Source organism: Symphalangus syndactylus, chromosome 5 (genome assembly GCF_028878055.3).
Source record: "Symphalangus syndactylus isolate Jambi chromosome 5, NHGRI_mSymSyn1-v2.1_pri, whole genome shotgun sequence".
In the NCBI taxonomy this organism is placed as follows: domain Eukaryota; kingdom Metazoa; phylum Chordata; class Mammalia; order Primates; family Hylobatidae; genus Symphalangus; species Symphalangus syndactylus.
The window spans coordinates 30,611,202-30,628,750 of record NC_072427.2 but is presented as its reverse complement, the minus strand read 5'-3'; the positions used below and the strand labels follow the sequence as shown (position 1 = coordinate 30,628,750).

At 42.9% G+C, this 17,549-nt stretch overlaps 1 pseudogene; it reads right to left on the bottom strand.

Moving 5' to 3' along the window:
* Positions 1-11,087: 11,087 nt before the first annotated feature.
* LOC129481545 (MKI67 FHA domain-interacting nucleolar phosphoprotein-like) lies at positions 11,088-12,307 on the bottom strand (annotated as a pseudogene).
* Positions 12,308-17,549: the final 5,242 nt, after the last annotated feature.

Below are 17,549 nucleotides of genomic sequence, written 5' to 3'. Positions count from 1 at the left end.
CACAGGAAGAGACAGCAATCCAGAGAGGTAACTCAGCACTCGGAGCTACTTTTCACATGCGGATGTTTCCCACCTCTAAAAAGGTGGCTGAGAAGCTGGGCAGTACACGTTGAACAGCCTCTAGGTGCAACGGGGACAAAAGTTCGAGTCCAGGGACTGCCAAACCCTGGGGTGGGGTATTGTGTGTAGCTCTCATAAACCCACAGACCATTAGGTGGGGACAATGAAAGGCTGTACCTTGAGAGTTAGGGTATTCTGAAAGTAAACTGAACATCACAGAGACTGCAGTCCAGCTTTGAGTCTCAATTCCCCCAATTTTTTATGTTTATTTTATTATTATTTTTGAGACAGAGTCTCACTCTATTGCCCAGGCTGGAGTGTAGTGACACAATCTCAGCTCACTGCAACCTCCACCTCCCAAGTTCAAGTGATGCTCCTGCGTCAGCCTCCCGAGTAGCTGGGACTACAGGCACCTGCCACCATGCCCAGCTAATTTTTTGGTATTTTTAGTAGAGACAGGGTTTCACCATATTGGCCAGACTGGTCTCGAACTCCTGACCTCAGGTGATCCACCTGCCTCAGCCTCCCAAAGTGCTGAGATTACAGGTGTGAGCCACTGCACCCGGCCTCAATCCCCAAAACTGAATTTAAAATTTTTGGATTGCTAGTGCATTCAGGTATGTGGAATGGGAAAACAGAATTGTCTCTGGAGGAAGATATTATCGTAAGCCTCAAAACATTACGAACTGATTTTTTAAAAATGTTTGGCAAACAACTAAGGTAGCTAGACTCAGTAGGACACAACACAACATGAACCAAGAACTATCAGAAAGAAGCAATGATAGAAACATACTCGGAGATTCCAGATATTGGAATCAGACACAGGCTACAAAATAACTATAGTTAATATGTTCAAGGAAGTAAAATATAAGATGCAAGAGTTTAGAAAACTACAAAAAAAAAATAGCACCACAGGTATTTAAAAAGTAAATTCTAAATTGAAAAGTACAATAGCATTAACTTGGGGCGCAGTGGCTCATGCCTATAATTCCAATACTTTGGGAGGCCGAGGCAGGGGTACTGCTTGAGGCCCAGGAATTTGAGACCAGCCTGGGCAACACAGCGAGGCCCCATCTCTACAAAAGTCAAAGACTTAGTCAGGTTTGGTGGTCTGCCTATAGGTATGGACACTCAGGAGGGTGAGGTGGGAGGATCACCTAAGACCAGAAGTTTGAGGTTACATTGAGCTATGATCGTACCACTATACTCCATCCTGGGTGGTAAGAAGACTGTCTGTTAGAAAAAGAAAGAAAGACAAAATACAATAACCAAAATTAATAATTCCATTCACGATTTCCAGAGCCAGTTAGACACAGTTGAGAGAGAATTAATGAACTGGAAGATATTAAAAGTAATGGCTGGCCAGGCATTGTGGCTCATGCCTGTAATCCCAGCAGTTTGGGAGACAGAGGTGGGCAGATCACCTGAGGTCGGAAGTTCAAGACCAGCCTGGCCAACATGGTGAAACCCCATCTCTACTAAAAATACAAAAATTAGCCAGTAGTGGTGGCACAAGCCTGTACTCACAGCTACTCAGGAGACTGAGGCAGGAGAATCGCTCGAACCCGGGAGGTGGAGGTTGCAGTGAGCCGAGATTGTGCCACTGCACTCCAGCCTGGGCAACAGAGTAAAACTCTATCTCAAAAAAAAAAAAAAAAAAAGAATAAAAGTAATGGCAAAAACCGCAATTACTTTTGCACCAACCTAGTAATTCAGAAGAAAATATTCAGAATGAAACATGAAGTGACAAAAAAAAAAAAATAAAACACACAGAAGAGAAAGTAAGTGATACAGAGGATACACTAGGGATCCTCTATAGGTATATTTTCATAATTTAAAAAATATTCTGTCATTATTTTAAAAAAAATAGTACTAAGATTACAGGCATGAGCCATCACACATGGTCCAAATATCTTTATTTTGTCTTTTTATCTGACAGATATTTTCGCTAAGAATAGAACTTGAGGCTGGCAGTTATTTTCTTTTGGTACATTGAAGGTGTCATTCCATGGTCTTCTGGTTCCTGAGGTTTCTGTTGAGAAGTTGACTGTCAGCCTAATTATTGCTCCTTTGAAGGCAACCTGAATTTTTTCTCAGATACTTCTGGGGTGGGGGTGGGGGGGACAAAAAAGGGGTCATACACTCCCAGAGTGCTGGATTACAGGGTCTCACTTTGTCACCCAGGCTGGAGTGTAGTGGTGCGATCTCGGCTCACTGCAACCTGGATCTCCTGGGCCGAAGCAATGCTTCCACCTTAGCCCTTCAAGTAGCTGGGACTCCAGGTGCACACCACCACATATTTGACTAGGCCAAATATACCTTTAATCAGCATCCCAGAAAAAAAGGAAAGAGGGGCCAAGCACAGTGGCTCACACAATCCCAGCACTTTGGGAGGCCAAAGCAGGCAGATCGCCTGAGCACAGGAGTTCAATACTAGCCTGGGCAACATGGTGTAACCCCGACTCTACAAAAAATATGAAAATTAGCCAGGTGTGGCACTCCTGTGGTCCCAGCTACTAGAGAGGCTGATCTGGGAGCATCACTTGGGCCTGGGAGCTCTAGGCTGCAGTGAGCACTCCAGCCTGGGCAACAGAGCAAGACCCTGTCTCAAAATAAATAAATAAATAAAATAAAGGAATGGAAAAGATAATGAGGCAGAAGCAATATTTTTTTTTAAATAATGACAGAGAATACTTTTTAAATTATGAAAAACAATAGTTCACAGATTTAAGAAGCCTCATGAACGCCAAGCAGGACAAATAAAAATAATAGTACACGTAGACACATTACGGTAGAATTGCAGAAAACTAAAGGCAAAAACATTTTGTAATCTTAAAAGTATCTGAGCCAGGCATGCTGGCTCATGCCTGTAATGCCAGCACTTTGAGAGGCTGAAGTGGGTGGTTTGCTTGAGCTCAGGAGTTAAAGGCCGGCCTAGGTAACATGGTGAAACCCTGTCTCTACAAAAAATACAAAAAATTAGTCAGGTATGGTGGTGTATGCCTGGAGTCCCAGCTACTTGAAGTGCTGGGGTTGAAGGATTGCTTGAGCCCAGGAGGTCTGGGCTGCAGTGAGCTGAGATTGCACCACTGCACTTCAACCTGGCTGACAAAGTGAGACCCTGTAATCCAGCACTTTGGGAGTGCATAACCCCTTTTTTTGGTCCCCTACCAAAAAAAAGTATCTGAGAAAAAATTCAGATTACCTTCAAAGGAGCAACAATTAGGCTGACAGTCAACAGAAACCTCAGGAACCAGAAGACCATGGAATGACACCTTCAATGTGCCAAAAGAAAATAACTGCGAGCCTCAAGTTCCATTCTTAGTGAAAACATCTGTCAGATAAGAAGACAAAGATATTCGGGCTAGGTGTGGTGGCTCATGCCTGTAATCCCAGCACTTTGGGAGGCTGAGGTGGGTGAATCGCCTGATGTCAGGAGTTCGAGACCAGCCTGACCAATATGGTGAAACCCCATCTCTACTAAAAATACAAAAATTAGCCAGCCATGGTGGCATGTGGTGTAGTCCCAGCTACTCGGAAGGCTGAGGCAGGAGAATCACTTGAACCTGGGAGGTGGAGGTTGCAGTGAGCTGAGATCATGCCACTGTACTCCAGCCTGGGTGACAGAGTGAGACTCCATCTCAAAAATAATAATAAAAATAAAATAAAAATCTTTAAAAAATTTAAAAAGTAGCCCTAGAGAGTAGACTTTTAGAACAGGATTCTGGAACTCACCAAACAGGTGACAACAGGATCCATTGCTGGTGGTAAGTGGGGTAGTGATGTGCTGGTGTGCTATAGCAATACCATCACTAGGAAACTCACCTACTGTGGATTGGGATATGGTACAGGTGGAAGGGCAGGCATGGCTGATGCAGTAGCACTAGAACAAAGTTCTCCAAATCCGGTTCCTGGATCATCAGCAGCAGCACTGCTGGCACTTCATATCAACTTAGAAATGCAAATTCTCAAACACCACCTTAGACTTACAATCAGAGATTCTAGGAGTGAGGCCATCAATTTGTGTCTTAACAAGCCCTCAACATTATTCTTACACATGCTAAAATTTGAAAAACACTGTGCTCACACTTGAACAGTATGGAGGCAACTGTAATTATAAGGATTGTGGAATTGTTGACTTACGTTGATTTCTTTAGACACCTTGAAGAAAGGGAATGACAGGCTTAAACCCGTCAGCTCAGAGCATGTTATGGAAGCCAGAAACGCTCTTCTTCTGCCCAGAGCAGAACAGGCTGAAAATCAGACATGGAATTGAACTGTAAGGATGGTAGAACTGCAAAGGGTCAAGTGTAATGGGCCACTTATGCTAAATTCAGGGCCTCTGATAGAAAAGTACTGGGGCCAGGCATGGTGGCTTATGCCTATAATCTCAACATTTTGAGGATGCCAAGGTGGGAGAATCACTTGAGACCTGGCATTGGAGACCAGCCTGGGCAACATAGGTAGACCCTGTCCACAAAATATTTAAAAATTAGCTAGGTGTGGTGGCACATGCCTGTCGTTCCAGCTACTCAGGAGGCTGAGGTGGGAGGATTGCTTGAGCCCAGGAGGTTGAGGCTGCAGCAAGCCATGATCACGCCACTACATTCCAGCCGGGGTAACAGAGAGAGACCTCATGTCCAAAAAAAAAAAAAAAGAAGAAGACAAAGAAAGGGCTGGGCACAGTGGCTCACACTGGTAACCCAACACTTTGGGAGGCCAAGGTGGGTGGATCTCTTGAGTTCAGGAGTTTGAGGCCAGACTGGGCAACATGGCAAAACCCCATCTCTACCAAAAATACAAAAAATTAGCCAGGCATGATGTTGTGCACCTGTGGTCCCAGCTATTCAAGAGGCTGAGGTGGGAGGATCGCTTGAGTCTGGGAGGTGGAGGTTGTAGTCAGTTGAGAACACGCCACTGCACTCCAGCTTGGGTGACAGAGTGAGATCCCGTCTCAAAATAAAGAAAAGAAAAGAAAAGAAAAGGGATCCTGATATCCGATATGGAGAAACTTAAGTGGATACATCTGAGAACTTTGAACCACCAGTTTCCACTAACTGCTCTGGGCTAAAAGAAGTAGCCCCCTTTCCCTGCTAAGAGAAGGGCAGCTGCCTCTTGCCTGGAGACTGGGCAAAGAGCCTCCAACAAGGCCTTACAGCAGGATGAGGTGTGTCGTCATTGCTGCCCCACATTGACACCAGGCTATGGTCATTCCTCATCATGGCCCAAGGTCACAAGCACAATCTGCTCTGGGAGAATGATTTTTTTTTTTTTTTTTTTTTGCCAAAAATGTTGCAGGATCTGCCGAGTGAGTACTGGCAGAATCTGGGAGAGGAGGTGGAGGAGTGGACATAAGGGTGTTGGATCAGGGGGAGAGTAAAGGCTGTATACACAAGAATATACACTCACCTGGGAGCAGTCTCAGGATTTAATGGCTTGGCAAGGACACCTGGGGCTCCAACACGCTGCTGGAGTGGCTCCTTCAAATGTGGATGGAACAGTTGCTGCAGTGAATTAGGAGGAGATTATAGAACTGCATTCGCACAGCATCAAAGAAGCCGGAAGGTACAGGGAGGTAGGAATGTTGGAATGGTTCGTTACATGCCAGCAGATTCGGAATCCACCACTTGACTATGTGCCCTTGGAGGGCTCACAGGAACTCCTCTCTCTAGGCTAACAAGGAAGGCACTAGTGAGAAGGGCACCTGAATATTTGAGAGACCCAGTGGCACTATCCTTGGTAGGCCAGGATCGACAAGAGGAGATGCTGCCATGAGACCAGGCTTCATGGTGTCATTGGGAATGGTGGAAGGCGAAAACAGCGGATGCCAGGTGGTGGCACTTCACCATCATCAACAAGGTGGATGTAATTAACTTAATTGGTAGGAAGGCTAGAGTGATAGCCAGGATGCCTTGACCTCCAGGGATCTGTTGTGTTAGCTAAAAACTGATGGCATTCATGCATACCGCTGCACTCCAGCCTGGGCAACACAGTGAGACCCTGTCTCAAAAACAAAACAAAAAAAGTGTTGCTATAATGGCACCAATTGTATATGAAGTTCCTGAAATTCTGACTTCCACTAATATTATTTGTGTGATTAAAAAAAATTCCATACTTAAAAGCAACACACCAATAGAGGCAAGCAAACCATGTTTTGCACAAAACAACCATCAATGGTGATGGCACGTGGAACTCCCCTTTCAGAACCCTGAGATTCTCAGTCTCCTAAGGGCTTTCTGCAAACAAGGTAACTATCAGAATCACATGGAGAGGACCAGAGACTGGAAGGAAACCTGAGAATTTTTATTTCAACCTTCTTCATTTTACACAGAGACAAAACTGAAATTCAGAGAGTTCTGGTTGCTCAAGGCATACCACTAATCAATAAACACGCAGAGCCAGAAGCTAGATCTAGCTCAGTGTTCTTTTCTTTTAAAGCTTTAAAAATTGCTCTCTGCTAGTAAAGCTTACAACCTGACAATAACATATACACACAAATACAGTTATTTCCAAAATAGATCTTGGGGTTGGGGTGTGGCAGACTCTGCCTTTTCACAATTTATAATTTGAGAATTGCAAAATCTGTCTCCAATATTCATAACAGGATGTCATCAACCATTCCCCATAGTGGGTTGGACGTCTAGGTTGTTTCCAACTATTTGCTTTTATAATTATCCATTATAATGGTGAAAAATTGGAAACAACCTAAATGTCCAACAATACAGGCATTAATTCTCTAAAAAGTGAATGTCAAATAGCCGTTAAAGGGACATTAAAGACCCAGAAGTGTTGCTAATTGAGCAAAAATACATTAAAGACCATTTCAGTTCAGATGCAGAGGCTCATACCTGTAATCCCAGCACTTTGGGAGGCTAAGGCGGGCAGATCACTTGAGGCCAGGAGTTTGAGACAAGCCTGGCCAACATGGCAAAACCACATTGTAAGGTACATGGATGTGCTTTGGTCAAGGAATAGGCTGAGGCGGATATCCAGGCCTGCGTGACTCAGGAGTTTGGTGTGCAAACGCACACCTCCACTTGTAATATAACCTGTTTGTGTAAGTTCATACTTGGCTTTATGCCGCTATTGTCTGTAAAAGGTATAACTGCCCTGTTGACGTTGTGCATAAGGGACAGGGCTCTTGGGGGCTTGGCTGGTCTCGGCTCAACATGGCTTGACATGGCAGGCGCACTGGCGCCCAGGGAAAGAGAGAGCGCGCCAAAACTGTCCATCTTGCCGACGGATGGGAGGGAGCCAGGACGCAGCTGGGCTTGCTCATGCCCAGAGAGAGAAAGAGTTAAGCCGCTGACCCTGAAGGTGAGGGAGAGCCGGCTGCGCAGCTGTGTGTGGGGGCAGCTGGCTCAAGCCGCCAAGACAGGGTGAACGGTAAGCTGCTAATAAGAAGGATAGTGTAAGAAAGCTGTTAATGAGAGCTGCTGCTGAATAAAACTATCTTTCACCTGCCTACGGCCCCTTGAGTGTTCTTGCCGCTCACCCACCCACTTTCCTCAGACTTCAGCCTGGGCTGGACCTGGACCCCGGGATCTGACACACATCTCTACCAAAAATACAAAAATTAGCTGATGTGGTGGCACATGCCTGTAATTCCAGCCACTAGGGTGGCTGAGGCACGATGATCGCTTGAACCCAGGAGGCAGAGGTTGCAGTGAGTTAAGATTGCACCACCGCACTCCAGCCTGTGCAACAAAGCATGACCCTGTCTCAAAAAATGAAAAAGTTAAAGACTGTCTGTACAGTATAAATTCTTTCAAATTATATACTCAAGCATAGAAAAGTCTAGAAATGTCAATGGTGATTTCAGGAAAGAATTCTAAGGTGACTTTTTTTGGTTATCTGCATTTTTTTTCTTTTATTTTTTTGACATAGGGTCACCTCTGTCACCCAGGCTGGAGTGCAGTGACGTGATCAGAGCTAACTGCAGTCTTGACCTCCCAGGCTTAAGCGATCCTCCCACCTCAGTCTCCTGAGTAGCTGGGACTACAGGTGCACACTACCACACCTGGCTAAGTTTTGTATTATTGTATTTTTTGCAAAGATGGAGTTTTGCCATGTTGCCCAAGCTGGTTTCACGTGATCCGCCCACCTCAGCCTCCCAGTGTGCTGGGATTACAAGTGTGAGCCATGTGTGCTGGGCCTGTCTTCTTTTCTATAATGATCATGACCATGGATTTCATGTACCACCATTTTTCTAACAGTAATATTTACAAAGCATACTATGAAAAATGTTCAGAGAAAAAGAAGAATACAAAATTGTAAAAACCATATATAACTAGTTTGGTTTTTTGTTTGTTTGTTTGTTTGTTTTAAAGGCAAGAAAGAAAGTAGATTGTCCAGGAAGATAGTTACTTCCACTTTGTATTTCTCTGGTGAACTCATTAAAAGGTCCAGGAGTAGAATCACGGGTCAAAGTACCCTGGCTTTAACTTCTGGTTCAGAGAATCCTAACAACTGACATTGTCACCAGCAAGGTCTTTGACTACCTGAGCAACTCTCACCTCAAAGCAATTCTCATCTGACATTAGCTGCTCAGCTTTCCACTGATACATTGACTCCAGGAGGCTCCTTGAGTTCTGTGTGTTCAGCTGGCCTCTCGTGGCCCCATTATTATTTTCTGCCAGGTAAAGATCAGTCACCTGCACACAGATCTCATCACTCACGATGTGCTGCAGCTGGAATCAAACAAAGGCAAGCTTTTAGTGAACACAGAAAACATTTCTCCATTATACAGTCAACGTTCCTTTGACTGATCCAGTCAATCAACTCAAAAAAGGTTTTGGTTTTTTTTGGCTGGCAATTTTAGACAATTAATCACACTGTCATTTTCTTAGAGAAAAATCAAGCCAAGATTTTCAACCATATCAGTGGTCCATTGTAAAACTTTCATACCCATTTAAAATAAAAACCATAGAGAACTCAGGTTAACGTACTGTTTATCTAAAATTCTAAGGATCTTTAAATAATTTTCCATGGGTCATACTTCTATTACATTTTAAAATCATTTAGAATTTGCTTTCACACATATTCTCTCTCATTTGATCCTCACAACTGCCCTGGAAAGCAGGTTGGAGAGAGAGTTGGGGCCGGTTAGGAGACAAATTTACACAATGCATAAGAAAGCTCACTGTGAGCCGGGGTGAGGAAGGGAGCCTTGGAGAATCATGAATGCAGTATCTATGTCTATATTCCCAGCCCGACTACAAAGCCTGAAATTCATTAGGTATTTAAGAAATAGCTGCTGAATTATTGCCTCGGGGTGCTCAGCTGAAGAAGCAGGATTGGGACTAACAGTCAAGCTTCCTGACTCCTAGCCCAATACTTTTCCAAACACACCACCTATTTCTCTATATCTGATAGAAAGTATACGGCTTAAGTTGTACATAATGTTAACTCACTTTCAATACAGACCAATCATGATCGACTGTCAGTAGCTTTTGTGACAATCTTAGTAAACTAGAAAGTTGAACCTTTCAGAGTTCCCATTCTCATGTCATATGCTATTTCCATTTTGAAGTAAAAATCCTTCCAATTGAAACTTTATCCATCAAAATGACAGAGAAGTGAAAAATAGATACAAGAATAAAACAAAACATTAATTTCAACATCGATTTGTCTATTTTGCTTTAAAATTATCATAACCACAAAGCCTTTCTATTTTTAGGAAGATACATTCTTTTTGAAGTGTTAGAAACCATGGTAACTATTTATTCTTAACTTTAAGTCCTAAATGACCGGTATGTGTATTAGTAGATAACTGGACACAGTGCAAGGTCAGAAGGGTGACTGACAGTGGCAGAAAGGGCAGTATCTCCAGCAACTGCAGATGGATAAATGACAATGAGTCCAGATAATGGATTATGATACAGCCATTCAAATAATGCTTATGAGTACTTGAAAACATGACGAAAATCTTAAGATATTGTGTTTGAGAGAGAAAACAGGAAAGGTGGAAGAAAATAGATGGAAAGCATGACTTCAATCATGCATACAGATGCTGCCACTTTATACTTTTTTTTTTTCGAGACAGAGTCCCACTCTGTTGCCCAGGCTGGAGTGCAGTGACATCATGATCTTGGCTCACTGCAGCCTCTACTTCCTGGGCTCAAGCAATATGCCCACTTCAGCCTCCTAACTACCTGGGACTACAGGCATGTGCCACCATGCCCAGCTAATTTTTTGTATTATTAGTAGAAATGGGGTTTTACCATGTTGCCCAGTCTGGTCTCAAACTCCTGAGCTTAAGTGATCTGCCTGCCTCAGCCTCCTAAAGTGCTGGCATTACAGGTATGAGCCGCCGCCTCTACTTTATACTTTCTTGTTGAAGTAGACTGTATTACTGATTCCCACCCACACCCTCTTTTTGGATATCCGGCCCCTCCTCGAGTCTCTGGAAAGGGCAGCACTACAAATCCAGGGACAACTAGGGAACTCCCACCCCCACTGCCAGGCAGATCAGATTCTCTATCCTGCTCATTGGAAATGACACACAGAGTGTTCGATAGATTTTTTGCAGAGGAGCATCTGTATGGAAAGTCCAGTAACACTGGGACCAGGGGTACTGGGAGGGCAAGCCAAAGTCTCAGAGGCTGGAGGAGCCTGGAGCACATGCCGAACGTTCATCTGCAGAGCAAAGCACAAGCATGGAGCAGAAGTCCAGAGTGAAGGCATGCAGGAGAGAAAAATCACCGCCCAGCCCAGTCCTTCCATGGTGTGGTCCTATTTTGAGTTCTGTACTTAGATGTCTGTGAGGTTGCCTATTTTATTCTTAATACAAATCCCACTTAAGCCAGCCTAGAATAGGTTAAGATAAATGTAATGACTTGACTTGGCTGGAGTGCAGTGGCGCGATCACGGTTCACTGTAGCCTCAACTTCCTGGGCTCAGGTGATCCACTTCAGCCTCCCGAGTAGCTGGGACTACAGGCATGAGCCACCATGCCCAGCTAATTTTTTGTATTTTTCTCATAAAAATGTTGTCCAGAAGAAATCTTATATATAATACATTGAAAATCACTGATTGCCTTTTCTTCGTCTTCTTTTCTGTGAATGTGTAGGTGTTTGAGTCTCTTGTATGTCTTCTTATCAAACAGGATATGGGCTGTTTGAAAACTATTTCATTATCTTCATCATCATCATTCATTTCAACCACTTCAGATTTTCGTCTCTTTAAAAATGTTGATGTACAAACCGGTGTGGGGCCCTGGGTATCCATGGTCTTCTCAGGAGTGTCAGGAGTGCCTAAAACCTTTTTCTTCTTCTTACATAAAACCTGGCCTTTTGTAGACGTCTGATGATTTGTTTTTGAAATACTTTCCATTTTCTGTAAAATCAAAGAAGGAAAATCATAATCAATTCCTTTTTAAGCTAATTTCTTCCCGAGTAATCCTTCTTTCTTTTTAAACCACTCTTCCATCCGTAGCTCTTGTGTAAGTGCCGATTCTGATTATACGTTTCACTGATGGATATGATTGCTGTTTAAATGGAATATTCTAGTCTTGAAAGAGTTCTTTCTGTACTTTTTCAGGTGGCATAAAATGACTCTCCAAGAGTCTTTCACCAAACAGGTAGTTGTTCGTTGTTTCAGCAACTATCTTGGCAGCATCCTCAGACTCAAACTCCACAAATGCATAGCCTTTGCTATTTCCAGTCCTTTTCTTTCTGGATAGTCTGAACCTTGTAACAGTGCCACACTGGGAGAAATAGGAAAGGATCTGGGTTTCATTCAGTAGGTTAGGTAGGTGGCGCACATAGGCTACTCCAGGAGACAGTTGTTCTTTTTTTTTTTTTTTTTTTTTAAGACAGAGTTTCACTCTTGTTGCCCAGGCTGGAGTGCAATGGCAAGATCTCAACTCACCTCAACCTCTGCCTCCTGGGTTCAAGCGATTCTCCTGCCTCAGCCTCCTGAGCAGCTGAGATTACAGGCATGTGCCACCACACCTGGCTAATTTTTGTATTTTTAGGAGAGACGGGGTTTCTCCATGTTGGTCAGGCTTGTCTCAAACTCTTAACCTCAGGTGATCTGCTTGCCTCAGCCTCCCAAAGTGCTGGGATTACAAGCGTGAGCCACCGCGACCAGCCAGTTGTTCTTCTTTTTTTCATCGGGCTATGCGCTTGCAAACCCGTGCCACCTCCTTCTGAAACTCAGCAACTACCTGCGGGTTCAGTGACAGGATAGGCCCACCCAGGCTGGAAAAGGCCACCATGCCAAAAGTGGCTGACACCAACTCCATGCGGCACTCCCGGAAACGCCCAGTTTTTTGTATTTTTAATATAAGCAGGGTTTCGCCGTGTTGCCCACGCTGGTCTGGAACTCCTGGACTCAAGTGATCTGGAGCCCTGGTCTCCCAAAGTGCTAGGATTATAGGCATGAGCCACCACACCCAGGCTTGACTTTGAAACATATGTTGTACACCCAGACAGCAGTGAACTCTGGGGGAACACCAAAGATGAGGAGAATGAGAGAAGAGATACCTCCAATTAAAAGAGTTAAGAAGAGATGCTCGAACTTATGTTACAAAAAGTCACTACAGGTTGGGCACAGTGGCTTGCACCTGTGGACACAGCATTTTGGGAGGCTGAAGTGGGTGAATGGCTTGAGCCTAGAAGTTTGAGACCACCCTGGGCAACATGGCAAAATAGCATCTGTACAAAAAATACAATAATTAGCCAGGCACGGTGGTGCCTGTTGTCCCAGCTACTCGGGAGGCTGAGGTGGGAGGTCGAGGCTGCAGTGAGCTGAGATCCACCACTCCACTGCAGCCTGGGTGACAGAGCGACACCCTGTCTTAAAAAAAAAAAGTCACTGTTTTGGGGTTTTCTAGGTGAAACGTCTGTTTCCATGAAAAAAAAAAGGGTCGAGACAGTATGTATTACTGATTCAAAGTCATAACCAGATGCTTAGAGTAAATGATTGTATCTATTGTTTCAAAAACCAACCTCAGGATTATTAAAAGTTAGTTTTATTGGATTTTTCTTTAAGCTGTGCTTATTCACTCAGGTCTGTCATTTCCAAGCCCATGTTTTACTGCTTTGTAACCCTATTTGGAAGGAAAACTGCAGCTAAGATTATGACCCATCCTGCCATGAAAAGTTTCACACGTATACACCACACATGTCCCCCACCACAGTATGATGACACGGCAACCCAACCTTAGGCAAATGGTACCACTGCCAGCAAATGCATTTTTTCTTTATTTCTTCAAAATGTTTTTTCTTTATTTCTTCTAACAGCAGCAAATGCATTTAACATTTTATTGAGATTCTCAACAGCTGTCATTTGGTTTGCATAGCAAATTGTTTACAAAGTAACCTTTTTCCATTTTTGATATTTTAATGAAATTTATGTTCTTCAGTTTTAAAGCCCCATCCCTCTCCCAAAGAAAGATTAATAACTAACTACCAAGTAATGATTATTTAGGAAAAGAACAAAAGCAAAAACAGCTTGTAAACACTTCTGGAACGTGGGTAAGGGTCCAAAGTGAAGACCTTCTGGGCCCAATGGAGGTGCTAGGCTTGCCTCGGGACACCATCAGCACTTCCCCATCCACAACATCCTCAACAGCTGGGAGCCATGCGCAGACCCCGGGGGGCTTCCTGTTCCACAAGCTCCCCTCTCTTTTTCCTCTCCACCCTTGCTGTTGGGCCTCCCCTCCAAATCTGCCTGACAAAGGCAGCAGGATCTTTAATACTGTTCAGCTTTGTCAATGGAGACAGGATACTCTAGAAAGTTGAGAGATCCCTGGTCCAGTCTGGGGGAGGAAAAAATATGCAGTGTAGCATAGAAGGTTTTACTTGTCCACTCAGACACATGCTCATACTTATCAGATGGATGTATCAGATGCTTCAGAAGTCCTGATGTGTATGTAGTAGCACAAAAGTTGCTTGTAAAAAGGAAGTTGCAAAATGGTAAAAATTTCTGCAGCAGTTCAGGCTCCTGATGACAAAGCTGGTTCTGATAAGTAGTTATTTTGGCATGCACAGCAGCTTTCGCTGTAAGTCCTGTGTTCCAAGGGTTTCATTTAGACCATAGGAAGTTGAAATCAAAGCTTAAATGTTCTCTGCTGACAAAATGTGCTATATCCATCAATGGACTTCTATTTAGTAATGAAAGGAACAAACTACCAAAACCTGTTATATGTCACGGACCAACCTCAAAAACATTAGCTAAGTAAAAAAGCCAGACACGAGACCACATATTGTATGATTCCATTGATTTGAAATGTCCAAAAAAGGTAAGTTGATAGAGACAGAAGTGGTCTGATTTACCTCAAGAGGTAGGGATTCAAGCTCTCTAGGGTACGTGTGATGCATACATGAGAAAAAATAAGGAAAAGAAAAGAAATTTATATGTAAATAAATGAAAATAATACTTCTCCCTGATTATAAAGAAAATTGCATTCTTTTTGTAATAATTTGAAAGACAAAATATGAAGAAAAGTGTTTAATTTTGCCACTGAAAGCCTTCTGGTTTGTTGCTTTTTATACTTTTTTATGCATATGAACATTTTAAAAAGTAGAATCGTAATATATAGTCTTTTGTCACTATGTTTTGGGCATATTTCTATGCCAGTAAATATATCCTTGGCATCATCTTTTTAAAAGCTCGATGTATATTAAGTTAATCATTGCCACCCCAGAAGTAAATTCTCTTATATATATATTTTAATGGACGCAAGCAAGAATTTTGGGGCTGAATTCATAAAGTAGAATTTCTGGAGGAAAATAACATAAAATAGTTTTAAGATTTTTAATAGAAATTTTCAAATTATCCTGCAGAAAAATTGGTTCAGTTTATACTCCCAACAGGGGCAGAGCTCCAGTGTCCCCCTTCCTTTTGTCCTTTGCTGATATTTAAGGAGAAAATCTCATTGTTTTCATTGAATTTCTTTGGTTTGTAATGCTTTTGAAACTTTTTTTTTTTTTTTGAGATGGAGTCTTGCTCTATGGCCTAGGCTGGTGTGCAACAGTGCAATCTCGGATAACTGCAATCTCTGCCTCCCGGGTTCGAGTGATTCTCCTGCCTCAGCTTCCCAAGTAGCTGGGATTACAGGTGCCCACCACCATGCCTGGCTAATTTTTGTATTTTTTAGTAGAGATGGGATTTCACCATGTTGGTCAGGCCCATCTCAATCTCCTGACCTCAGGTGATCCACCCGCCTCGGCCTCCTAAAGTGCTGGGATTACAGGCGTGAGCCACGGCCCTGGCCTTGAATCTTTTTTATATGCTTATTGGCCATTTTTATTCTTGTGGGAAGTGCCTGTTTCTCCATTGCCTATTTTCTGGCCAAGCTCCCAAGTCACATTTCACTTAATTTTGATCCTGCTGATTGAAAGCATTTTAACATACACAGGAGCAGGACAGACTGTAATTATCTAGATCTTGCTCTGTCACCCAGGCTGGAGGGCAGTGGCTTGATCATAGCTACCACAGCCTCATACTCCTGAGCTGAAGCGATTTTCATACCTCAGCCTCCCAAGTAGCTAGGACTACAGGTGTGTGCCACCACGCCCAGCTAATTTTTAAAATTTGTTGTAGAGATGCAAATTCACTATGCTGCCCAGGCTGGTCTTGAACTGCTGACTTAAAGTGATCCTCCCACCTTGGCTTGCCAAAGTGTTGGGCTTACAGGCGTGAACTACTGCTCCCGGCCGAGAGCTCATTTTGTTTGCTAGTGGTGATCTTGGTATCTTTTTATATTTGAGGCTTTGCTGCTAGTGCTGAAGTATTACACTCACCATCTGAGGTTTGCAGGACTTTTGTTTTCATATTGAATAGATGGAACTGGTTAGTTCTGCATCTTTGCAGGTATACAAAATCTGCCTAGCAGGACTCTGCTTTATATCCATTGAAAGAAAGCAAGAAGTAATACAGTAAAGTTTTGCCTGGCTAGAGGCTTTGGAAGAATGGAGTATTCTGATTTAATGCTATTAACTTGGAAGTGTGAAGGTGAAAAGAATTCAAAACTTACATTTCTTGTTGAATGCAATTTGAAAGTACAGCCAGTGATTCCACTTTTCTTCTCTAGTAAGTTTGGACATTCTGATCTACTTGCTGTTTTATTATAGAACAGCTAGTGTGCCTGAGACTTACATTGTGAAGACACTTTTTAAAAAACTTGAGAGGTAAGAGGGTGTAAATGGTATTGTATGAGATCAGGCCGGATGAGAACTGACACTTGTAAATATACTTTTTAGGCTGAATCTCTGATTGTCATTTGTTTTCTTATTTAACTCATAAAAATAAAACACATTGGATGGAGGGTGGGAGTAGGAAGGATATTTATGTCTTTTAATTGCATGCCATTGTTTCATATCAAGACAGAACATATGGTATCCCTGGCTTTGGACCTACAGAAGGAAGCATGTTTTTCTACCTGCTGTATGCCGGAGGTTCTTGAACACCTGGAGGGATCACTGCAGCACAGATTGCTGAGCCCTACTCCAGAGTTTCTGAGTCACCAGGTCCAGGGTGGGGCCTGAGAATTTGCACTTATAAAAAGTTCTCAGGTTCTGCTGGTGCTGCTAGTCCAGAGACTACATTTTTGAGAACCACTCTTGTCTGCTAACTGTAAATTGTAGAACTCTAGAACAAAGCTTAGTTTGGTGTGGGAAAAGAAGCTCACAGGTTATGGAGCAAATCATGAAAGATTGAACCGTTGATCCCAGCCTAGTGTGGAATTCAGGTAACAAGCAATACACAGTGACATAACACAATTCTTGGTTTTCATGATTGCAAGTCATAGCCAAGTATCAAGTGAGAAATTCAGTTTCATTTGCAAGGCTTAGAGAGACCAGGTGATTCTAGAAAAATAGGCCTTGTATATGCTTTAAACCAGTAAAGAGCTTTGAGTGCTTATTAAATGGAAAGCTTTGTGTTTTTATTTATTTTTGACTATTTTTTTTTTTTTGAGATGGAGTCTCAATCTGTCACCCAGGCTGGAGTGCAGTGGCATGACCTTGGCTCACTGCAACTTCCGCCTCCCGGGTTCAAGTGATTCTCCTGCCTCAGCCTCCCAAGTAGCTGGGATTACAGGTACCCACCACCACACCTGGCTAGTTTTTGTATTTCAAGTAGAGACGGGGTTTCACCATGTTGGCCAGGCTGGTCTTGAACTCCTGACCTAAGGTGATCCACCCACCTAGGCCTCCCAAAGTGCTGGGATTACAGGTGTGAGCCACCACACCCGGCCCAAAAGCTTTGTGTTTTTAAAGATATTAGACATGTTTCTTGTTTTTTAAAAAATCTTAATAATGTAGGAGAATAAGGGAAATGTTTTTTTCCAAAACAGAGAAATCATTGTGATTATTTTACCTTATTGGAATGTTGGCTAATATAGTCCACTTCATTCATTAATCATCAAACATGCTATGGATTTTCCATTTTTATAGGATTTGTGTCTTAACTGGGGTAATACTGGTAATTCTTATACTCCATCTGAAGATGAAAAATGTAGGCCAAAATCATAGACCATG